Genomic DNA, 25561 nt, shown 5'->3' with positions numbered 1-25561 from the left:
AAAAAAGAGAAAAATCTAGGCTAGTTTAGGAAAATATCCTGGAAAATTCCTCTCTGACCCTAAAGATGATCGAACAAGTTCCAGGGGACTACAGTGACTGGGAAACACATTGGCCAATACCCCACCTACTTTCTATATGCACTTATGTTAAGCACACTCAGGAATTCAACCAGCTCCCTTTTGAATGCTTGCAACAAAGTTACACTCCCTATGTGTTACCGGCAACTTATGCCAGAGGTCGACATCTCTCTGCAAAAAGTAAAGAATTAACTTGCATTTATATAGCGCCTTTCACAAATCAGGACATCTCAGATACATGACAGCCAATTAAGTACTTAACTCTTTACAGTTAACCTAGTTCTATTCTTACATATTTTCTGTTCCTTGCTGCTCCCTAACCTATTGAGCTCAAAAGCCCATCTATAATAGACCAATTCTAATTTGGTCATTGTTTTAAAGACCTCAATCAAATCTCTTCAAAATATTAGTTTAAAATAAAAAGCCCCAGTTCTCTAAGCCAATACAGAAGCTACACTCGCCCTCAGTAACAGACAATTCTGACCAGAAGTGCGAGTGTTTGGACAGAGGGTGAAGATAAGTTCTAGCTTGACCACAATGCCTCTCAGTTGAATAGCCGACCAAACCTTGCTATCAAGGCACACATGAATAATGGTCATTTGCACAAGGTACCAAGGTACCCACCCCAGCAGTGAGTCAACACTTTCAGGAATAGAGAGGAAGGGAGGAGTGAAAAAAAGTTAGAAAGCAAAACAAATGGTGCAAACTAAAAATGGACACATTTGAATTGGAAACTTTAATGAATACAAGAGTGAAATACATCTGCTGTGTGATTTAAGTATTTCTCTTGTGAATACAGTCAATGAAAGGCCAAGATGAGCTCACTTAACTTCTTAGAATCAAAATCTTGATGAATGTTTCCATTTATAGAAGGTAAATTATGGGTTAGTTAGGCTTAGAAGGATTATAGGTTACTGTGGTCTGCTTGATTTTTTTTACTTGATTTCTTTAGGGAGTTGTAGAGAAATTCCCCAGACTTTTTCCTAAATTAACCTCAGATATTTTGCATGAAGAGGTGGATCAATGATGGACGTGGCTGCACTATATCAGAGTGGGCAGGCTTGATGGAATAGATTTTCTTCATTCATTTTGTATACTCATGTGTAAACTGGAACAAAATTTGATTTTTTTAAAATTTGGACCAAGGTTGATAAAATTAGTTCATTTTTAATTTAAGCTAAGAGCCCTGGATAAACATAAATTATGGATAAACATAATTTGGGTTATAAGAAGTATAAGTTAAGGTAAGATAGCTGGTTAAAATGTCAGCTTGCTATTTCAGAGCCCGGGGGAGGGGGCGTGGGGAAGGATAATGTTATGGAGCTATTGTCACAAACTTAAAAACTATCCAAATCTTTTATTTGGAGTCATTTGTACCATTGGCTAGGATTTCTTTACTTGTGTTTTCATTGTTGTGAAAGCTCTCAAAAATCAGCTAATTGCTGCCACTCCAACCCCACTCTAGTTGCTAACTAGCTTGAAAGTGTACCAAGTTTTTGTGATTTGTGTTCCCACAGACATGTTTTAATTGTGGTAAAATTAACTCCTTTTTTAATTAGGGTAAGACTTTAAAGTCCACCTTCTAGGTAATAATTGGTTCCCTAATCTTATTCAAAATGTTTGTTGGAGGGGCAGGGTAGGCTGCACATTGCATAGACCCAAGTACATATGTATTGAGCACTTGTGCATTCTAACTCAATGGCCGTAATCTTTACCTTGGAGTTGGGTTGTATGCATGCGGGCCGCCTAGCGTGTCGGGAACCCAAAAGGTGTGAACAGCGTGTTCTGCAGTGAGAGTTTAATTCAAGGGCCCCAATTAAAAGTCTTGCACATATTTCATTTTGTTGCTGTAGGAGTGGTGAAGGTGATTTCCAGAGCTCTAAATAGCTGAATAACTGACAATTCTGTGGGTCATGGAAACACAAAGGTAGTGGACAGCCCCAAAATTCACCAATGCCTCCCTGGAAGTTCTGGTGCTGGCAATAAGAGCATGCAGAGAGCTCCTCTTCCTGGCAATTGATGCAAAAGACCACCCAAAGATACAAAAAGGGAATGGTTGGAGATCGCAGAGGAGGTCAGTAGCAGGGATGTGGTCAGGAGGATGTGGATCCAGTGCCAGAAAAGATTCAGTGATCTCATGAGGCCAGAAAAGGTGAGCACAATGCCACACTCCCCTACATCTGATGTGCCCATCAGCACAACCCCATCACTCTGCCTTCCCAAGCTTACTCCTGCACATCATGACCAGATTTACTCAACTTGCTCCAATGCATAGGTCCACCCATCCCTCTCCGTCTATTTTCCGACTCACATCCCCATCTGGCTATCCACCACTGACACTCAACCTCATCGTCAGGCAATCATAGCAAGTAACACCACAGAAGGAGGCAATTTGGCAATGTCATGCCACTCCATTATAGTTACCCTCTGCAGATGTAGCCCATTCATTCCTTACACTCCTTTCATCACTCTCACTTGAAATTCTCTTCTTTCCCTCCTTGTAGGAGGAGAAGAGAGCCAACAATAGGGAGAGGCAGAGAACCGAAGGGATGCCCTCCAGTCTTCAGTCAATTGACTCCAGTAGAGAGGATGAGGCCCTTGAGATCCCTGGAGTTTCAGAACTGCTGGGAGATGGAGAGAAGGGGACTTCCCAGCAACCTGGTGACAGAATTAAATCTCTTACAGCCACATGGCATACAACAGTCACTTATATGGTGAATGATGTCAACATCCTGTGAAATGTCATTGTGTGCATGTTACCCATTCTTATTAAAGCACTTCTAATTCATCTCTTTACTCTCCCACAGGACCATCAAATACCCCCCGCCCCCCACCGGCCAGCTGCAGTAGGAAGATGGCCTCTCAGAGGAAGCTGCAGCCTCTGAGGGTGCACCATCAGCACACCCAAGTGCACCCAGCTCCAGCGCAGATACGCACATTTCGATGGGTCCTCTGGCAGATAGTGTTGTCACATCACAATTGAGCAAGAGCAGACAGTGTTGGCAGGGACAGCAGTGGAGACTCCTCGCTAGAGGGTGCAAGGTGCTCCAAGCTGAGCTGCATGCAGAACCTCGGGGGCCCATCAAGAAGGAAGGTGATCTTGGAGGGGCAGCAACAATTGCATGAAGCTCTGACATCTTTTTCAGCTGCGATGTGTGCAAAGAATGGAGGAGTCCATCTCCAACATGAGCAGCACCATGTCGCAGGTGATGAAGACGATATGCTCTTCCATGGAAAATATGGCCACCTGCATGGAGCAGCAAATGTGCCAGTCACATAAGAACATGCTTGCTGTGGACAACAGATGGTAGATGCTCATTGAACCCATCTCAAGGACAGATATAAACGTAGACGTCGAGCCTTCATCGCCTCACTGATGTGCAGCAAGGTGCTCTCCAGCTCCTTGCTAGCAGGGAAGTGTGGTTGGCCCATGAGAGGGACAATGTTGAAAGGGGACATGGAAGTGGGGCCTCTCCTCAAAGTGCTCATATTTCTCCCCCATTGACTCCCAATCGGTCATAGCCCCATAGGCTTCCTCAAGTCCTGATTGCCTCATCATGACCTTGGCCGCGTCTGCCCCTGGACAGTCGCAGGAGGAGCAGTCTTTGTTGGGAACCTCACAGGCCCTAAAATCCAGAGGACATCTGCCAAAAGTGTTGAAGCAATCCCAGCAGGGAAGTGAACAGGCTTCCTCTACCTTTGCTGAAGTCACGGGGGTTGCACCTCGTAGAAGCACTTGGAAAAGAAAAAAAAAACACATTCCTAGATGCACAAGAGTATGCACATGGGTGTATGAAAAATGTTAACTTTCAGATATATTTATGATGCACATAAATGTATTTGTTTGCACTACTTTCTGGTCTTGTCCATTTTTGCCTGCGACCTGAGAAGTGGCCTTGTCACTTGGAGTGAATGGTGAGACATCAGTTATCCTTGAGTTATGGGGATTTGGCTGAGAGGAATGGCTTGGTCATTGTAAGGCTGCTTTATGGTGCTGTTGGGAGTGGGGGTGGGGCATGGGGAGTGATGGAACTTAGTACAGCATGTGCCAGCTATATGGGTGCATTGGAGCAAGTAAAGTAAATCAGGCCATGATGAGGCCATCGGGCCTCTCAGAAGCAACGTGCCCAGCTGCTGATGCCATCACCCTCTCAGGTTCCTCCTCTTCCAACAATTCCTCCTTTTCCGAAGAGGCTGTGCGCTCGGTGCCTTGATCCTCCTGCAGCTCCAATGTTGTCTTTAGCATCTTCAACATGCCTATTGCTTGCTCGACGACACATCTGGCTCTCATTATAGTTCTCCTCAACCTCGTTTCCCCTTTCTCTCCCCCGCCCTCCCCACCCATCCCCTGGAATCAGGGGTCCAAAAATGTTCAGATGGGGTGAGGCAGTGGCAGTCAATCAAATAAAATGCAGATCTTAGTATATGCAAAGCACAAATGACAATTTATAAAAGGATGAACAAGTGTTTCCGGAACCCAGTATTCCATAAGCAAAGTTCAGGGACACATTCAAAGCTCTTCACTTCCACTTGGATCAGGTGACGGGGGGGGGGGGGGGGGGGGGCGGGGAGGAATTGCTGCTCCTCTTATTTGGGTACAAGTTACCCAGAGTGCAATAGGGGCACAGCCCCTACTGGCTGAAAGGCACTGGTATGCAAATGGGCATGGCAGAGGCTTAAAGGCATATTTTAGGAAGGGCCATAAAAATCAAGGTACCTCACGAGAAGCGATTTATACATGCACAAGCAGCAGAAATTGCCCCCACCCGAATTTCCTGAATGAAAATCAATTCTATGTAATTCCAGCACAGTACGTGTGTCAGAAACAGTGAGAAAATTCACCCACATAAAAAGCAGGGAAGCTTCGGAGAGGGATTGAAAATTGGCTAATTTCAAGAAAGGAAGGTGTTGGTAATGGAGTGGTATTGACGTGACATGGTGTCAATAGCAGAATGCCACAGGAATGTGTACTGTAGCCATTTAATAGATGACTGAGCTGGGGCAGGAATATTAAATTTGCAGATGACACCAAATTCTAAGGGGGTGGGGGGAGGGAAATCAAACAATAGGGAAACAGCATTCCAAATACAAGATCTTAAGGAGCCAAGGACTTCCCATACAATGCCTCTCGAAAGACAATCGACCAGCCAATTTAGATGGTCTAGACAGAGCTGGCAAAAGCTCAAAAGACCAACCATACTTTAAAGGCAGTGCACATAAATACTGTAGTTACAAGAGCAGGTCAGAGGCTGGGTACTCCACGGCGAGCGACTCACCTCACGACTCGCCAAAGCCTTTCTACCATCTACAAGGCACAAGTCAGGAGTGTGATAGAATACTGTCCACTCACCTGGGTGAGTGCAGCTCCAACACTCAAGAAGCTCGACACCATCCAGGACAAAGCAGCAGCTTGATTGGCACCCCATCGATCACCTTAAACATTCACTCCATCCACCATCAGTGCACTGTGGCTGGAGTGTGTACTGTCTACATGATGCACTGCAGCAAATCAAGGCTTTTTCAACAGCACCTCACAAACCCCTGATCTCTACTACCTAGAAGGATAAGGGCAGCAGGCGCATGGGAACACCACCACCTCCATGTTCCCCTCCAAATCACGCTCCATCTTGACTTGGAAATAGATCGTCGTTCCATCATTATTGCTGGGTCAAAATCCCAGAACTCCCTCCCTAATAGTACTGTAGTTCGTCAGACTGATTCCTGGGATGGAGGGTGGGTGGGGGAGGGAAATATTCCCATGAGGAGAGATTGAGCACACTAGGCCTATATTCCCTACTATTTAGAAGAATGAAAAGTGATGAAATAAAATTCTTACAGGGCTTGACGGGGTAGATGTTAGAAGAATGTTTCCTCTGGCTGTGGAGCCTAGAACTAGGGATCATAGGCTCAGAATTAGGGAATTGCCATTTAGGACTGAGACGAGAAGAAATTTCTTCGCTCAAAGCATTGTGAATCTTTGGAATTCTCTATTCTAGAGGGCTGTGGAAGCTAAGTCATTGATATATTTTTGGATATTAAGGGAATCAAGGGATATGAGGAGTGTGGAAAGGTGAAGTTGAGTAGAAGATCAGCCATGATTTATTGAATGGCGGCGCAGGCTTGAAGGGATGTATGGCCTACTTCTGCTCCTAATTCTTCTGTTCACCTCATGGACTGCAGTGGCTCATCACCACCTGCTCATGGGCAATTAATGCTGGCCTTGCCAGTGATACCCACATCCCATGGATAAATAAAGTCAGACCACCTGAGGTATCAGTGATGCCCAGCCTGAACTAACAGGGTGGTACTGTTACAGGATGGGTTTTGCAACATTATAGATCAAAATTAGTTCACAATGTAGCTTCGCACAGCATTCCATCTTCCATATTTTTCCATCTTCTCAGTCGGAAGAATTAAGCATAAAGTTCCTGTAAATCTACAGTGCATCATTGTTTCTGTTCACATTCATTTACTGGTTAATGTATCAGTTTGGTTATATCCAAAACAACCTCCTAGTGTTTATTCTATCCCCTCACAAAGTCAAAGTTAAGGAAGATAAAGGCCAGAATTTTCACATTGCAGATTTGAGAGCGGGTCGGTGGTTAAAAGTTCTGACATTTTCAACGCGTCAGGAACCCGCATTCATCCCACTGACTTTCACCTTTACTCGGGCTCGTTTAGAAGCCATCATGGACCCGCTTGGGAGAGGTGGGAGACCTCATTAAGATTGTTAACTGCTCATTGAGACCCTCAATAGCTTTTAATGTGGGGTTTCAACTTTAGCTGGTTGTGCACGGGATTCACGGATCTCGGTAAGCTCGCCTGTGAAGTTCATTAAGTGACAACTGGAAAAAGCACATAGATACCGACACTTTACACTACTTCCTTGACTAAGGGAAAGGTTCTTGCTGGCCCCATTTTATGCAGAGACTTTGCTTTCAGGAGTTTGTAGGTGATTTTGACAACATCGGAAGCCACTCTCACTGTTATATATGTGGACTTGTATTTACTCTGTACAGCCACCAGAGGGCTCATTCCCCAGAGTCCCAAGGGATCCCATAATCCCTTGGGAGCACAGGTATTTAAGAAGGCTTCACAGGTTGGAGAGGCACTCTGGAGTCCTGCAATAAAAGACTAAGGTCACACTTTACTTTGAGCTCACACACTTTCTCCATACACAACATTCACCACATTGGAGAATTGTGCGTCTGATCTCCACTTTACCTGGCATCTATCAGATCAGCATGGGTGCTGCTTATGCTGTCTCACCTTGGACTTCAGATTCGGACAAAGATGAGTCCCAGTACCAACACCAGCAGTACCACCACCAGCAGCACCACCACCAGCACAACCCCCCCACCCTTCTCCTCAACGACCCGAGAGGGTCCACAGGAGAGAGGGGATCAGCACAGGGGTGCACCGCGCTGCAGGCGATACTCCATCACAAGGTAGTCCAGGTACAGCAGAGCGACCTATAAAGGCCCAGCGTCGTTTGGAGAGGCGGGAGTGCGAGCAGCAGGAGTCTAGGACAGCGGAACAGCCTATAAAGGCCCAGCATCGTTCGGAGAGGCGTGCTTGTGCAGCTGCAGCGGGAAGAGAAGTCAAAAAAGTAGAAAGAAATCGAAAGGTGATGTCACAGCCAAGGGGGTAAGTGATTGGTGAGTAGCTTTTCTTTTTCTTTACTATATCAGTAAGTAACCCTTAGCATTGCTGTTGCCAAATTAAGTAAACCTAGGGGTTAAGTCATGGCAGGACAGCTCGGACATGTGTTAAGCTCCTCCTGTACCATGTGGGAACTCAGCGACGCCTCCGGTGTCCCTGACGACTACGTGTGCAGGAAGTGTATCCGCCTCCAGCTCCTGACGGACCGCGTTGCGGAACTGGAGCTGCGGGTGGATTCACTCTGGAGTATGCATGATGCTGAGAATGATGTGAATAGCACATTTAGTGAGTTGGTCTTACCGGAGGTAAAGGGTCCACAGCCAGATAGAGAATGGAAGACCAACAGGAAGAACAGTGCAAGGATGGTAGTGCAGGGGTACCCTGAGGTCATCCCCCTGCAAAACAGATACAGCGCTTTGGGTACTGTTGAGGGGGATGACTCATCAGGGGAGAGCAGCAGCAGCCAGGTTCATGACACCGTGGCTGGCTCTGCTGCACAGGAGGGCAGGAAAAAGAGTGGGAGAGCAATAGTGATAGGGGATTCAATTGTAAGGGGAATAGCTAGGCGTTTCTGCGGCCGCAACCGAGACTCCAGGATGGTATGTTGCCTCCCTGGTGCAAGGGTCAAGGATGTCTCGGAGCGGGTGCAGGACATTCTGAAAAGGGAGGGTGAACAGCCAGTTGTCGTGGTGCATATAGATACCAACGATATAGGTAAAAAATGGGATGAGGTCTTCCGAGACGAATTTAGGGAGCTAGGAGTTAAATTAAAAAGTACAACCTCAAAAGTAGTAATCTCAGGATTGCTATCAGTGCCACGTGCTAGTCAGAGTAGGAATCGCAGGACAGCTCAGATAAATAAATGGCTTGAGCAGTGGTGCAGAAGGGAGGGATTCAAATTCCTAGGGGAGGTGGGACCAGTACAAACCGGACGGTCTGCACCTGGGCAGGACCAGAACCAATGTCCTAGGGGGAGTCTTTGCTAGTGCTGTTTGGTAGGAGTTAAACTATTATGGCAGGGGGGTAGGAACCTATGCAGAGACAGAGGGGAATAAAATTGAGACAGAAGCAAAAGATAGAAAGGAGAATAGTAAAAGTGGAGGGCAGAGAAACCCAAGGCAAAAAACAAAAAGGGCCACTTTGCAGCAGAATTCAAAAGGGTCAAAGTGTGTTTAAAAAGACAAACCTTGAAGGCTCTGTGCCTCAATGCGAGGAGTATTCGGAATAAGGTGGATGAATTAACTGCGCAGATAGCAGTTAACGGACACGACGTGATTGGCATCACGGAGACATGGCTCCAGCGTGACCAAGGCTGGGAACTCAACATCCAAGTGTATTCAGCATTAATGAAGGATGGACAGAAAGGAAAAGGAGGCAGGTGGCATTGCTGGTTAAAGAGGAAATTAATGCAATTGTAAGGAAGGACATTAGCTTGGATGATGTGGAATCGGTGTGGGTGGAGCTACGGAATATCAAAGGGCAGAAAACGCTAGTGGGTGTTGTGTACAGGCCATCAAATAGTAGTAGTGAGGTTGGGGACAGCATCAAACCAGAAATAAGGGATGTGTGCAATAAAGGTGCAGCAGTAATCATGGGTGACTTTAATCTACATATTGATTGGGCTAACCCAACTGGTAGCAATGCGGTGGAGGAGGATTTTCTGGAGTGTATTAGGGATGGTTTTCGAGACCAATGTGTCGAGGAACCAGCCAGAGAGCTGGCCATCCTAGACTGGGTGATGTGTAATGAGAAGGGACTAATTAGCAATCTTGTTGTGTGAGGCCCCTTGGGGAAGAGTGACCATAATATAGTAGAATTCTTTAGTAAGATGGAGAGTAATTCAGAAACGAGGGTCCTGAACTTAAGGAAAGGTAACTTTGATGGTATGAGGCACGAATTGGCTAGATTAGACTAGGCAAATGATACTTAAAGGGTTGACGGTGGATAGGCAATGGCAAACATTTAAAGATCATATGGTCGAACTTCAACAATTGTACATCCCTGTCTGGAGTAAAAATAAAACGGGGAAGGTGGCTCAACCGTGGCTAACAAGGAAAATTAAGGATAGTGTTAAATCCAAGGAAGAGATATACAAATTAGTCAGAAAAAGTAGCAAGCCAGAGGACTGGGAGAAATTTAGAATACAGCAGAGGAGAACAAAGGGTTTAATTAGGAGGGGGAAAATAGAGTACGAGAGGAAGCTTGCCGGAAACATAAAAAAATGACTGCAAAAGCTTCTATAGATATGTGAAGAGAAAAAGATTAGTGAAGACAAACGTAGGTCCCTTGCAGTCGGATTCAGGTGAATTTATAATGGGGAACAAAGAAATGGCAGACCAGTTGAACAAATACTTTGGTTCTGTCTTCAAAAAGGAAGACGCAAATAACCTTCCAGATCTACTAGGGATCCGAAGGTCTAGTGAGAAGGAGGAACTGAAGGATATCCTTATTAGGCGGGAAATTGTGTTCGGAAAATTGACGGGATTGAAGGCCGAAAAATCCCCAGAGCCTGATAGTCTACATCCCAGAGTACTTAAGGAAGTGGCCCTAGAAATAGTGGATGCATTGGTGATAATTTTCCAACAGTCGATCGACTCTGGATCAGTTACTATGGACTGGAGGGAACACCACTTTTTAAAAAAGGAGGGAGAGAGAAAACGGGTAATTATAGACTAGTTAGCCTGACATCAGTAGTGGGGAAAATGTTGGAATCAATCATTATGAAATAGCAGCGCATTTGGAAAGCAGTGATAGGATTGGTCCAAGTCAGCATGGATTTATGAAAGGGAAATCATGCTTGACAAATCTTGTGGAATTTTTTGAGGATGTAACTAGTAGAGTGGAGTGGATAGGGGAGAACCAGTGGATGTGGTGTATTGGGACTTTCAAAAGGCTTTTGACAAGGTTCCACACAAGAGATTGGTGTGCAAAATCTAAGCACATGGTATTGGGGACAATGTATTGACGTGGATAGAGAACTGGCTGGCAGACAGGAAGCAGAGAGTCGGGGTAAACGGGTCCTTTTCAGAATGGCAGGCAGTGACTAGTGGAGTGCCACAGGGCTCGGTGCTGGGACCCTAGCTCTTTACAATATACAGTAATGATTTAGATGATGGAATGGAGTGTAATATCTCCACGTTTGCAGATGGGTGGCGGTGTGAGCGGTTAGAAGGACGCCAAGAGGCTGCAGGGTGACTTGGACAGGCTAGGCGAGTGAGCAAATACATGGCAGATGCAATATAATGTGGATAAATGTGAGGTTATCCACTTTGGGGGCAAAAACACGAAGGCAGAATATTATCTGAATGGCAGCAGATTAGGAAAAGGGGAGGTGCAGCGAGACCTGGGTTTCATGGTTCATCAGTCTTTGAAGGTTGGCATGCAAGTACAGCAGGCGGTGAAGAAGGCAAATGGTATGTTGGCCTTCATAGCAAGGGGATTGGAGTATAGGAGCAGGGAAGTCTTACTGCAGTTGTACAGGGCCTTGGTGAGGCCCCACCTGGAATATTGTGTTCAATTTAGGTCTCCTAATCTGAGGAAGGACATTCTTGCTATTGAGTTAGTGCAGCAAAGGTTCACCAGACTGATTCCTAGGATGGCAGGACTGACATAGAAACATAGAAACATAGAAAATAGGTGCAGGAGTAGGCCATTCGAGCCTGCACCGCCATTCAATGAGTTCATGGCTGAACATGCAACTTCAGTACCCCATTCCTGCTTTCTTGCCATACCCCTTGATCCCCCTAGTCGTAAGGACTACATCTAACTCCTTTTTGAATATATTTAGTTAATTGGCCTCAACAACTTCCTGTGGTAGAGAATTCCACAGGTTCACCACTCTCTGGGTGAAAAAGTTTCTCCTCATCTCGGTCCTAAATGGTTTACCCCTTATCCTTAGACTGTGACCCCTGGCTCTGGACTTCCCCAACATTGGAAACATTCTTCCTGCATCTAACCTGTCTAAACCTGTCAGAATTTTAAATGTTTCTATGAGATCCTCTCTCATTCTTCTGAACTCTAGTGAATACATATGAGGAGAGACTGGATCGACTGGGCCTTTATTCACTGGAGTTTAGAAGGATGAGAGGGGAACTCATAGAAACATATAAAATTCTGACGGGACTGGACAGGTTAGATGCAGGAAGAATGTTCCCGATGTTGGGGAAGTCCAGAACCAGGGGACACAGTCTAAGAATAAGGGGTAAGCCATTTAGGACTGAGATGAGGAGGAACTTCTTCACCCAGAGAGTGGTGAACCTGTGGAATTCTCTACCACAGAGTGTTGTTGATGCCAGTTCATTGGATATATTCAAGAGGGAGTTAGATATGACCCTTGCAGCTAAAGGGATCAAAGGGTATGGAGAGAAAGCAGGAATGGAGTACTGAAGGAATGATCAGCCATGATCTTATTGAATGGTGGTGCAGGCTCGAAGGGCCAGATGGCCTACTCCTGCACCTATTTTCTATGTTTCTATGTTAAACAGGCAGGGCATAAGCTTCCTGGACATCAGTGAACAACAGTGCTTCAGGCAGCTCAGGCTATCATGTCAGGTCATCACAGACATTAGTAACTTTCTGGAACAAAACCTGCAACCCAGAGGACCTGGTGGACGTGCCTTACTAGTATCGCAAAGTCACCAGCGGCCTCAATTTCTTCACCTCAGGCTCCTTCCAGGGATCTGCAGCAGACATTTGCAGGATCTCACAGTCGGCCACCCACAAATACATCACCCAGGCCGATGCCCTGTTTCATAAGTCAGCCACTTGTGTAAACTTTGCCACTGATGAAGCCAGTGTTACTGAGCAGGCGCTCGACTTTGCAGCTTCCCACAGGTGCAGGCATCATCGACTGCATGCATGTGGCCATCAAGACATCCCACATCACCCAGGAGTGTTTGTAAACTGCAAAGGCTTCCACTCCATCAATATGCAGCTCATCTGCAACCATAAAAAGATCATACATGTGTGCCAGATTCCCTGGGAGCTGTCATAACTCTTTCATGCTGTGCCAGTCCACCCTCCCTCAGCTCTTCACACCGCCAAACAGACTTACCGGCTGGCTGCTTAGAGACAAGGGGCCGACTCAGCCATCGAGATGCGAGGCAGCATGTGGGACTCTGACTGAGGGGGAGGCAATGGGGGAGAAGCGAGAGCGCTTTCAGCAGAGTCCCCACTTCCATGTGCCCTCTCACCATCAACCCTTTCATGGGCCACCCTCATCTCCCTGCTACCAAGGAGCTGGACAGCACCTTGCTGCACATCAGTGGGGCAATAAACACCCAAGTCTATATTGATATCCCACCTAGAGATGAGGTCAATGAGAGTCTGCAATGTGTTATTCACAGCAAGCATGTGCTTGTTTGACTTTTGCATTCGCTGCTCCATACAGGTGGTCATCCTTTCCATGGAACTGCATACTGTCGTCATCGCCTACGATATGGTCCTGCTCATCTCGCAGATGAACTCTTCCATGCTCTGTACAATTGCGCACATCCCTGCTGGAAAAGCTGCCAGAGCCTCAAGCTGTTGTTGCTGTTCCTCCAAGATCAATCTCTTTGTCGACAGCCCCCAAGGTCCAGCTAAGCAGAGCTTGAAGCTCCGGCATGGACTCTGCACTGCTATCCCCGTCTCCACCATCAGCTCTTGTTCATTTGTTATGTGAGAGACACAAGGTGACAACACTACTCTGTCTAGATGGAGCCACTGACGTGCGCATATCTGCACTGGTGCTGGGTGTGCATGGGTTTGGTGTCAGTACGCCCTCAGAGAGGGGAGCCTCCTCTGAGAAGTCATCTTCCTCCTCCAGCTGGACAGTGCAGGGAGAAGGGGGGGGGGGTGCATTTGATGCAGCTGTGAGAGAGTATAGAGATGAATTTGAAGTCTTATGATAAAATATGTAACATTATCATTATGTACCTGATGACATCTCACTGGCGGTTGACATCAAGTCACCATGAGTGACTGTTGTATGCTATGTGGCTGTATGATATTTAATTCTGTCACTATTTTGCTGTAAAGTCCCCCTCTCTCCATCTCCCATTGCCATCAGCTCTGCAACTCAACTTATTTGTAGCACTGACTCCAGCAGAGGAGGACATGTGCTGTAAATTGTAGGGCCTCTCTGATTCTCTCCCTCTCCCAGATGTTCTTTCCCTCCTTGCAGGAGAAGAGAGTGTAGAAGAGAACTTTTGAGTGAGAGCGATAGAATGAACGTAATGGATGGTGGGCTACATCTGTCGAGGGTGACTATGTGGCAGTGGCGTGACATTGTCAAATGGACTCCTTCCTGTGGTTGCATTAGAATGAGGTTGAGTGTCAGTAGTAGTCAGGTGGGGTTGAAAGGTTGGTGTGAGAATTGACGTATAGGAGTAGGCTCGAGAAAGCAGAGTAATGGGGTTGGAGTGACATGCACATCAGGATGTCGTTGAATGTGTCATTGCACCTCACCTTTCCTGACCTTTTAGGCTCATTGAACCTTTTGCGGCACTATATCCAGGAGCCGCTGACTATACCCCTGCTGCTGAACTCCTGGACGATCTCCAACCGTGCTCTCTTGGTCTCAGTGGATGGTCTCTTGCGCCTGTTACCAGGAAACAGGATGTCCCTGCATGCTTGAATTCCCTGGAACAGGACTTCCAGGAGGAAGTCGGGACTCCACGCTTCCCCCTTAAGCCTCAAAGCAAAAGTCTCACCAATCACATCTGTGATGCTCCTCCAACAACCTACAAGTGTTGTGTGTGGAAAACCCCTGTAAATATGTAGCTTAAGGTGAGTCATTGATGATGTCACCAAACCAGTCCATTTAATTGGCTGGGGAATCTGCATGCCCAACTCAATTGATCTAATTCAGTTAAAGACAAAGTGTTCAGCGCACTGCTGAGAGGTTCATGAGGCAGACTTGCTAGACAGCCCCCCTGCACCCGATTTTCCTCACAGGTAAAATTTCCAGCCCATGTGAGGGCACATGTTATAACCAATAAGCCAAAACACAGCACTGAGAATTTTCCATTCACTGCCTGGGCTCTCTACAAATTAGTTAGATATTGGGCCATAAGGACCAAGGGCTTACCTACAGAAGTGGTCTGAGAACCTATGCCCAACATAATTATTTACAGCTAAAATCCCCAAAATTTAAAATCTATTCCAAGTTTACTTTTCAGTATTTTCCATTTATGTCCTCTAGGTCTTCGTGGAATAATCTGAAGTACTAATCTGTTTTTATTTATCAATACCTTTTAATTTTTATGTAATTAAATCTTGCATAGCTTCAGACCTACAAAGGTGTCACACATTTACGGGCAAAGGAAAAATGATTATTGCCACAAATAACCATTGGCTCGGTTTTTTGCGGGGGTTAATAACTGCGAACTGTCAACGATCGCCAGCGTCAGTCATCATTACTCCTCTGAAACTGACTGTAACCTCATGATTTCGTGCTTGCGCAGCTAAAAAATCCTGAAGTTGCGGTCAGTCATTCACTGCTCAGACACTGGCTGTACTGTGGACTACATCCCCATAACCGGCAATCAGTGAAATCAGTCGAACTGACGAAAACATCAGCTTTTCCACACTGTCACTGTTAAACATCCCATTAATTGTTAAGCCTTACTGGAACTGGTTGGGGTTTTAACAGCATATTGACTGCTAAACTACCGTTCTGCTCCTGAAAAACTAATTTTATATTTATGGAATGTCAAATATCTCTATTGGTGATAAAAATTACTAGATTTGTTTAAATATATGTATTTCTTTTAAAGATTGGTCATAATATGTCAGCTTCCACCTATGTACCTACCTACCTATTAACCACATGTGTATGTCTCAATCTTTATTTCACTAACGTTTTTTTTAAAGTGCAGATAATTAGTGCTTTTCATTTCCTGGTTTGTTGTCTGTGAGAATTCTTCAATATGATTGGCTGCTTCGACAGCTTGATGACATCACTGCTGCTCTATGCTAGGAAACTTCTATTGACAGCGCTACAAATCAATTACACATCGAGAAAGCTAAAGTTGTCGCCACAGACCACAAATTACTGGCCATTAGCTGTTAATTTAACCATGTTAATTAGATTGTTGGAAATATCCCATTGACAATACAAACCAATTCAAGAAAACATTTCTATTCACTAGATGGGCAAGAACAGCTACTAATCGGCAATGAGCAAGTTCGGGTGGTTTGCATCAACCATTAAATAGCAACAGAACAACGGCAGCCACCATTTTCAACAAGTTGGCAGCACTACCATTGCCTGCTATCAGCGAGAGTATTTTAAGGAGGTAGAGCAGGATGTCAATCGGCATGCAACGTCAAGTTGATGCCAGCTCATCCATTTTGCTTGCATTTCCGCCTGCGCTAAATGACACTTGTATTTGCTGCCGCTAAAAGTTTTTTCAGCAGCGTTAACGACCATGAGGAATCTGGTAGGACTTATGAGAATGGATGCTGGAAATTCAAAGGCTTCTTTTGCCAAGCTTCTTCCTTTCAACTTTAATTTTTTTGTCCATCAGTGGATGGGGGGGAGGGGGGGGCAGGGGGTTGCATTTTCTGGCAGCTTTCCAGGAGGCCTACAGTGTTTGTGGGTCAGTAAATCAATGGATGAACTCCATTGCACCAACTGAAGATGATCTGTGATAAGATCTCTTTTTATCTGCATTCATTTTATAAACGAACAATAAAAAAAGACAAATATCGGATGGCAGCTAATATGTTTTGGAACAAGTGCAGCAATTGTTCTCGTCACTCCTTTCTTCCCTGCTCCCCTACACTGCAAGCGGGAGACAGAGGCGACCTTTGCCCTCCTTCTGAGATTTGCACTGCAAAGAGCGCGTTACACTAGAAAATCACCGCCAAGCTGATGTTAATGAGCAGGCAGTACCAAATGCTCTCTCGGGCAGCGATTGTTACCCTTGGCCGCCAATGTTACTGGCAGGTTTCCAGCGTTCCCCAATTTCTAGGCCAAAGAGCCCAAGTTTTTCAAATTCAACCCAGCAATCTTGAATCAGCAACTACCATAAAATGAACTAAATAACTTAAATGATTGTTAAATGACTTTCAGCCACATGGTCATGTATGCTTGGGATTACTAGCCACCAGGGGGCGCCACTGTTGGAGGTCATTGGGCTGTACGCACGTGTGCGGGCCAGGTATATAAAGCAAGCCATCATGTAATGTGGGCACTTTGGGCCCAAATAAAGTTGAGCCAGGTTTGCACCTGAGTGAGTTTACAGTATTCAATCTAGCGAGTTATTACATACATAACACACATTTAGGTGACTACACATTTAGCTAAAATCACTAAACCTTATCCATAAAATTAGTCATTTCATGTTTGAAATATCTACCAGATGTTTCCCGGTCAGCTTACCTTTTCTCTCTCTCGGGTTTAAAGCTCGAGTTTTGCTTCTGTCCCAAAGTTGGAAATTTCACCAGGGCTTGAGTGTCTGGAAGAATTCAGCTCCTGCTGACAATGTGAGAGAGACACATCAGTTTTGTCATTTTCACAATTTGGTCCCGTGGAACTACAATTGTCCAGAGTACACCATGACAATCAACCAGAAAATTTACAAAACAACTAAAAAAAAAATTTTTTTAAATCACTTTTTTTCAGCGATTTCCATTAAATTAAAAACATTCTAAGCTGAAAGTATGGTTTGAGTTGAGTTTATTTGAATGTTTATGAAGCACTTTGACCTTGCATATCGGAGTTAGACCCAAGTCAGGGCATGACAGAGCATCTAGACGAAAGATTAACATGCTAAATGAAACTTTGTTTCCCTCATGTCTAAACGATAAGCAATTGTTAAACTGTCTATATAAATCAAGAAATACATGACCCCATTGTGTTGGGAAGTCCTTTGATTCCTGTGTGTGTGTGAAAAACAAATGAGAAGATGACAAAAAGAGAACTAAATAGGCAGAGAGAGACTTCTGAAATAGAAGAGAGATCTGCTTTTGAAATGGGAGAGGCGCTTTTGAAATAGGAGAGGACAGGCTTTTGAAATGAGAGAGACAGGCTTTTGAAATAGGAAACCTATGAGGGCAGTCAATTTTATTCAGAGAAGTGTTGAGGGCTTTCACTGAAGCAAAGAGGTTAGAAATTATGGAGCATCATTGAAAGCCAGCCATCTTGTTTAAGTTAAAGTAAGAAAACCCATAGATGTGGGTCAGCATGGTGTGCTCCCTCATTTTGTATTATTCAGTGAAGATAAGTTGTACATATTGCATTAATCGAGTCTGATCATAATGGCCGTCCTGCATGTTCTCCTTATTGTGAAATAAGGCAGCTTAACAATTTATATTTGATCGCATCTCAGCAAGTGTTTGCTTGGCTCACCTTCGGAGAGATTGAAGTACCGATGATACGAAAGATGCAAATACCCAATTCAGGGCACAAGGAGACACTATTTTGTTACATCCCAGGTGACATGATTGCAGAAGTAGATATAGGTAGAGCAAGTCAATTCCCACAAAAGCACTTAAGGCTGTTTATGGCAGCAACCAACTTCACTGTACCAAAGAAGGTATCTATGGCAAAACTGAATTTGTAATAAATATCAAAGCTCAAGTAATTCCCAAAATTTCTTTATAAACTTACCCTTAAAATCACCTCTCATTGGAAAGGAGTTCAATAACTTCGCCTAACCTCCCTCAGGGACCAGAGCTTTTGCATTGCTGTCTTCCAATGACTCTTATTATTCAGGCTTCCATGAACACAGGGCCCCAATATCCACGGACATCATTACCAGGCCACTATTCTAATTGCTTCAGTTTTTTTTTTAAGTGCCTTTTTTTTAGCCCCAAGTGATTCAATACAAAAATTAAACATATGTCGCCATGTAGACTGAAACAGAGGAAGACTTTGAGGATGTAAATATTAATACCAAAACATTCTTTCATTCTGAATAGATGCAATACTTTTATAAAAAGCTTTGAAGATACAAATAATTATGCAACACTGTGTATCCTGGCCTCCCCTAGGCACCAGATTAAAACAGACATATTATTAAGTATTTTTGTAGCCCTTATATATACTCTAGGTTTCTGGAAGAAGAAAAGTGGTTAACGGAAATAATTAGATCATTTCAGAATTTGAAGATTTTGATTCATAAAGGAGAATCAAAATATATAAGGCAAGATATTGATTTTTTTAAAAAAACAAGTTCTTGTAAAGAGAATATCCCTTAAGAGGTTATTAATGAAGGTAAAACTGATCTATTGTGTCAAAAATACAATAGTTCTAGCTTACTTATTAGCATTTCCTTGGTAGGGGTTCGGCAGGTGAGGGAAAAGGTACTAAGAATTGGTTTACTTTACTAGTGTGCTTCAAAATGTTTCCCTAAAAAATTGACAAATATATCAACACAACAAAATATGAAATATAAAGCAAATAAGCAGAGACTGATTATCACAGTAGATTCTGCTTACCATTTTTCATTTTTTTTAAAAAAGTTTTTGAATGCTATTCTTTAGCTAATCAAAGAGCATCTTTGTACTTAACATCCCACCTCATGCATGTGCAGTAAAAGACACTTGTTTTTCTTAGAATTACAGCAAGACATCACTGTTGCACCCACACTCGACCCATACAGATTTCAAGCTTGTTTGAACAGGTTTTATTTTCCCAGTTGAAATTATTTTTCTAAAAGCCATAGGGAGGTGGAAAGCTAAAGTCTTGCTTAATGGCATCAATTTTTATACTTTTTGATGACCAAGCACGAGTACTAGAGATTATATAGAATTATAAAATCAGACTACTGGTCCTAACCAATCAGGAGTAACCCATGCACAAGAATATACTACACAATCACAGGTTTTATACAGATTTATAAACCGCGGTTAATTACAGGCATCCAGTAATTATGGTTTCCACCGCTTTCAATAATTGTAACATGCTGGGCACAGTAGAAGGAAATAAACTTTTTCTTACAAGAAGAAACAATCATGTGATGTGCCTACATTAATTCTGGGTGGTTTGATTTTTATAATTATATTTATCAGTGTCAGAAGTGTATTACAAGGCAGTAACACAATTGAGGGGTCGAGATAATGTCACAAATCACAACAGCAAAGCCCGAGTAGTTTAGTAATGTCACCTCACCCAGAGTGATGTTACCACCTGGTAACAGATTCCTTTTTATATATATTTTGTGCATATAAATTTAGGGATTTCTTACAATTTTCAGTGAAGACAACATTGACGAACAGCAAGCACCAACTAATGTGATTTGACAAGTGCAATTTTGTTCCACGTGACTAACAAGGAGAATAATCAGGATTTATTTTATAAAAAGTCATTGCAATTTTTAGAATGCAATTACTGTCACAGTTAACGGTCTATTTATTGAATAGTGTATTCTGCTGAGCTGGAATGTCTGTACATCTGCCAGAAAAAGGAAGGTGCCGAGTTTCATTGGCAGCACAAACCTGGAGCAGCTGGAGGGAGATTTAAACATCAGCGTCTCCCTGACAACAGAGGCAGCACGAGCCTGGAGCTATACAAGTCCTGTCAAGAGAACAAAATGAGAAATAAAAAAGTAATAAAATTATGACATCACAAGGATGGAGGACAATGACTGGATCTTCCAGATTAATTGAATCTTAAAGACAGCTAATAACTGATTTAATTTGCTTCAATTGCTGATTTTCAAATTTTAAACTTCATTTATAATTATGGTATATTATTTAATTTTGTTTAAGTATAATTAATCTTTATTACACTGATTTTACTATTGCATACTCCTTATTGTAATATTTACAATATCATTTGAATTTTTAAAGTTTTTTCGCCTGTTTCTTTCTGCATGCACATTTTGGCTGCCGCTTCGGCCCCAAGCCTTTAACATCTTGTTACACTTCCGTCTCGCACTTTTTCTCTCTTTCCCTCAATGGTCAATATCTAACATGTTGCAAAATTGTTGTGAAGTGCCTCGGGACGTTTTACTACATTAAAGGCGCAATATAAATAAAAGTTATTATTATTCATTGATAAGGAGTCAGATCATTTTGGCCAGGGGGCAACAGGATGCTACAATTTGCCAGAAATTATCAGCAAGTGTTTCAATTTATGCTCATTTGAATTTTAGATGAACAAAACTGACTTCAGTTCCGATGGGGTTTCTGGTTGAAATTCTGGAATTCCCTCCCTAAAACCTCTCCGCCTCACTACCTCTCTATCCTCCTATAAGACGCTCCTTAAAAATCAACCTGTTTGATCAAGCTTTTAGTCATCTGCCCCAACATCTCCTTATCGGTGTTAAATTTAGTTTGGATACTGCTTCTATAAAGCACCTTGGAATGTTTTATGATGTTAATGGCACTATATAAATGTAAGTAAATGTTTTTGTTGAAAAGCCCATAACAATCACTGTTTAGATTCTCATATAAAGGATTTCTCAGGCAAGGCACTGAAGGACTTCTGACACACCACGACATGAGTCGCTACCTTCAAAAATAAGGGAAGGGAAAAACAACACAAACAACAAACTTGAAGGAAGTAAGTAAGGTTACTCAGCAAAGGATTGCATGATTCAGGACAACGCTGCATCAAGAATAGAGCGTGGGTTTCAAATATTTGTGTGTGGGATCTCTGCAAATATTGACACATTCCTGGAAACCTCTGGTCCAAACTTCTAAAAAAGTGTCAACTATCCAATGGAAAGCAGTACTATCACTGCCAAATCAGGTAAAAAACGGGATGAGGTCCTACGAGACGAATTTAGGGAGATGGAGCTAAATTAAAAAGAACTACCTCAAAAGTAGTAATTTCAGGATTGCTACCAGTGCCACGTGCTAGTCAGAGTAGGAATCGCAGAACAGCTCAGATGAATACGTGATTTGAGGAGTTGTGCAGAAGGGAAGGATTCAAATTCCTGGGATTCAAATTCCTGGGATATTGGAACCGGTTCTGGGGGAGGTGGGACCAGTACAAACCAGACAGTCTGCACCTGGGCAGGAGCGGAACCAATGTCATTGAATCATGGAAAATAGGTGCAGGAGTAGGCCATTCGTCTCTTCGAGCCTGCACCGCCATTCAATGAGTTCATGGCTGAACATGCAACTTCAGTACCCCATTCCTGCTTTCTCGCCATACCCCTTGATCCCCCTAGTAGTAAGGACCACACATCTAACTCCTTTTTGAATATATTTAGTGAATTGGCCTCAACAACTTTCTGTGGTAGAGAATTCCACAGGTTCACCACTCTCTGGGTGAAGAAGTTTCTCCTCATCTCGGTCCTAAATGGCTTACCCCTTATCCTTAGACTGTGTCCCCTGGTTCTGGACTTCCCCAACATTGAGAACATTCTTCCTGCATCTAACCTGTCTAAACCCGTCAGAATTTTAAACGTTTCTATGAGATCCCCTCTCATTCTTCTGAACTCCAGTGAATACAAGCCCAGTTGATCCAGTCTTTCTTGATATGTCAGTCCCGCCATCCCGGGAATCAGTCTGGTGAACCTTCGCTGCACTCCCTCAATAGCAAGAATGTCCTTCCTCAAGTTAGGAGACCAAAACTGTACACAATACTCCAGGTGTGGCCTCACCAAGGCCCTGTACAACAGCAGTAACACCTCCCTGCCCCTGTGCTCAAATCCCCTTGCTATGAAGGCCAACATGCCATTTGCTTTCTTAACCGCCTGCTGTACCTGCATGCCAACCTTCAATGACTGATGTACCATGACACCCAGGTCTCGTTGCACCTCCCCTTTTCCTAATCTGTCACCATTCAGATAATAGTCTGTCTCTCTGTTTTTACCACCAAAGTGGATAATCTCACATTTATCCACATTATACTTCATCTGCCATGCATTTGCCCACTCACCTAACCTATCCAAGTCACTCTGCAGCCTCATAGCATCCTCCTCGCAGCTCACACTGCCACCCAACTTCATGTCATCCGCAAATTTGGAGATACTACATTTAATTCCCACGTCTAAATCATTAATGTACAATGTAAACAGCTGGGCCCCCAGCACAGAACCTTGCGGTACCCCACTAGTCACTGCCTGCCATTCTGAAAAGTATCCATTTACTCCTACTCTTTGCTTCCTGTCTGCCAATTAGTTCTCAGTCCACGTCAGCACACTACCCCCAATCCCATGTGCTTTAACTTTGCACATTAATCTCTTGTGTGGGACCTTGTCGAAAGCCTTCTGAAAGTCCAAATACACCACATCAACTGGTTCTCTCTTGTCCACTCTACTGGAAACATCCTCAAAAAATTCCAGAAGATTTGTCAAGCATGATTTCCCTTTCACAAATCCATGCTGACTTGGACCTATCATGTCACCTCTTTCCAAATGCACTGCTATGACATCCTTAATATTTAATTCCATCATTTTACCCACTACCGAAGTCAGGCTGACCGGTCTATAATTCCCTGTTTTCTCTCTCCCTCCTTTTGTAAAAAGTGGGGTTACATTGGCTACCTTGCACTCCACAGGAACTGATCCAGAGTCGATGGAATGTTGGAAAATGCATCCGCTATTTCCAAGGTCACTTCCTTAAATACTCTGGGATGCAGACCATCAGGCCCTGGGGATTTATCGGCCTTCAATCCCATCAATTTCCCCAACACAATTTCCCAACTAATAAGGATTTCCCTCAGTTCCTCCTTCTTACTAGACCCTCTGACCCCTTTTATATCCGGAAAGTTGTTTGTGTCCTCCTTAGTGAATACCGAACCAAAGTACTTGTTCAATTGGTCTGCCATTTCTTTGTTCCCAGTTATGACTTCCCCTGATACTGACTGCAGGGGACCTACGTTTATCTTTACTAACCTTTTTCCCTTTACATATCTATAGAATCTTTTGCAGTCCTTTTTAATGTTCCCTGCAAGCTTCCTCTCGTACTCTATTTTCCCTGCCCTAATCAAACCCTTTGTCCTCCTCTGCTGAGTTCTAATGTCCTAGAGGGAGTGTTTGCTACTGCTGTTGGGGAGGAGTTAAACTAATATGGCAGGGGGATGGGAACCTATGCAGGGAGTCAAGGAGAAATAGAATGGGGGCAGAAGCAAAAGATAGAAAGAAGAAAAGTAAAAGTGGAGGACAGAGAAACCCAAGGCAAAAAGCAAAAAGGGCCACATTACAGCAAAACTTTAAACATAGAAAATAGGTGCAGGAGTAGGCCATTCAATATCATGGCTGATCATTCCCTCAGTATCCCTTTCCTGCTTTCTCTCCATATCCCTTGATCCCCTTAGCCATAAGAGCCATATCTAACTCCCTCTTGAATATATCCAATGAACAGGCCTCAACAACTCTCTGCGGCAGGGAATTCAAAGGTTAACAACTCGCTGAGTGAAGAAGTTTCTCCTCATCTCAGTCCTAAATGGCCTACCCCTTATCCTAAGACTATGTCCCCTGGTTCTGGACTTGCCCAACATCGGGAACATTCTTCCCGCATCTAACCTGACCAGTCCTATCAGAATCTTATACGTTTCTATGAGATCCGCTCTCATTCTTCTAAACTGCAGTGAATAAAGGCCCAGTTGATCCAGTATCTCCTCATATGACAGTCCAGCCATCCCTGGAATCAGTCTGGTGAACCTTCGCTGCACTCCCTCAATAGCAAGAATGTCCTTCCTCAGATTAGGAGACCAAAACTGTACACAATATTCCAGGTGAGGCCTTGTACAACTGCAGTAAGACCTCCCTGCTCCTATACTCAAATCCGCTCGCTATGAAGGCCAACATACCATTTGCTTTCTTCACCGCCTGCTGTACCTGCATGCCAACCTTCAATGACTGATGAACCATGACACCCAGGTCTCGTTGCACCCTCCCCTTTTCCTAATCTTCCGCCATCCAGATAATATTCTGCCTTCGTGTTTTTGCCCCCAAAATGGTTAACTTCATATTTATCCACATTATACTGCAGCTGCCATACATTTGCCCACTCACCTAACTTGCCCAAGTCACCCTGCAGCCTCTTAGTGTCCTCCTCACAGCTCACACCGCCACCCAGTTTAGTGTCATCCGCAAATTTGGAGATAATGCACTCAATTCCTTCATCTGAATCGTTAATGTATATTGTAAAGAGCTGGGGTCCCAGCACTGAGCCCTGCGGCACTCCACTAGTCACTGCCTGCCATTCTGAAAAGGACCCGTTAATCCCGACTCTCTGCTTCCTGTCTGCCAACCAGTTCTCCATCCACGTCAGTAGATTAACCCCAATACCATGCACTTTGATTATGCACACCAATTTCTTGTACTGGTCCTTGTCAAAAGCCTTTTGAAAGTCTAAATACACCACCTCCACTAGATCTCCCTTGTCCACTCTGCTGGTTACATCCTCAAAAAATTCCAAAAGATTCATCAAGCATTATTTCCCTTTCATAAATCCATGCTGACTTGGTCCGATCCGGTCACTGCTTTCCAAATGGGCTGCTATTTCATCCTTAATAATTGATTCCACATTTCATTTTCCCCACTACTGATGTCAGGCTAACCAGTCTATAATTACCCGTTTTCGCATGTGTTAGAAAGGCAAGCCTGAAGGCTCTGTGCCTCAATGTGAGGAGTATTCAGAATAAGGTGGACGAATTAACTGCGCAGATAGCAGTTAACGGTTATGATGTAACTGGCATCACGGAGACATGGCTGCAGGGTGACCAAGGCTGGGAACTCAAAATCCAGGGGTATTCAACATTTAGGAAGGATAGACAGAAAGAAAAAGGAGGCAGGGTGGCATTGCTGGTTAAAGAGGAAATTAATGCAATAGGAAGGAAGGACATTAGCTTGGATGATGCGGAATCGGTATGGGTGCAGCTACGAATACTAAAGGGCAGAAAACACTAGTGGGAGTTCTGTCCAGACCATCA

The 25561-nt window shown here is 43.9% G+C and overlaps 1 protein-coding gene across 9 annotated transcripts in view; it reads right to left on the bottom strand.

The window, feature by feature from the left end:
• LOC139275034 (phospholipid scramblase 1-like) overlaps nucleotides 1–25561 on the bottom strand; it is a 181935-nt gene that overhangs the window by 143914 nt on the left and 12460 nt on the right. For 6 of the 9 annotated variants that reach the window (XM_070891929.1, XM_070891927.1, XM_070891928.1 and 3 more), the window contains 2 exons: nucleotides 20167–20245; nucleotides 17108–17200 (listed from right to left, as the gene is read on the bottom strand). The gene's annotated coding sequence lies outside the window, so the exon portion shown is untranslated. Of the gene's footprint in view, nucleotides 1–17107; nucleotides 17204–20166; nucleotides 20246–25561 lie in introns of all 9 variants that reach the window. The other 3 variants (XM_070891931.1, XM_070891935.1, XM_070891936.1) reach the window with 3 other exon arrangements.

Source organism: Pristiophorus japonicus, chromosome 10, assembly GCF_044704955.1.
Source record: "Pristiophorus japonicus isolate sPriJap1 chromosome 10, sPriJap1.hap1, whole genome shotgun sequence".
Taxonomy (NCBI): Eukaryota; Metazoa; Chordata; class Chondrichthyes; family Pristiophoridae; genus Pristiophorus; species Pristiophorus japonicus.
Note: the sequence above shows the minus strand (reverse complement) of the source record. Positions and strands in the feature narration are given on the sequence as shown.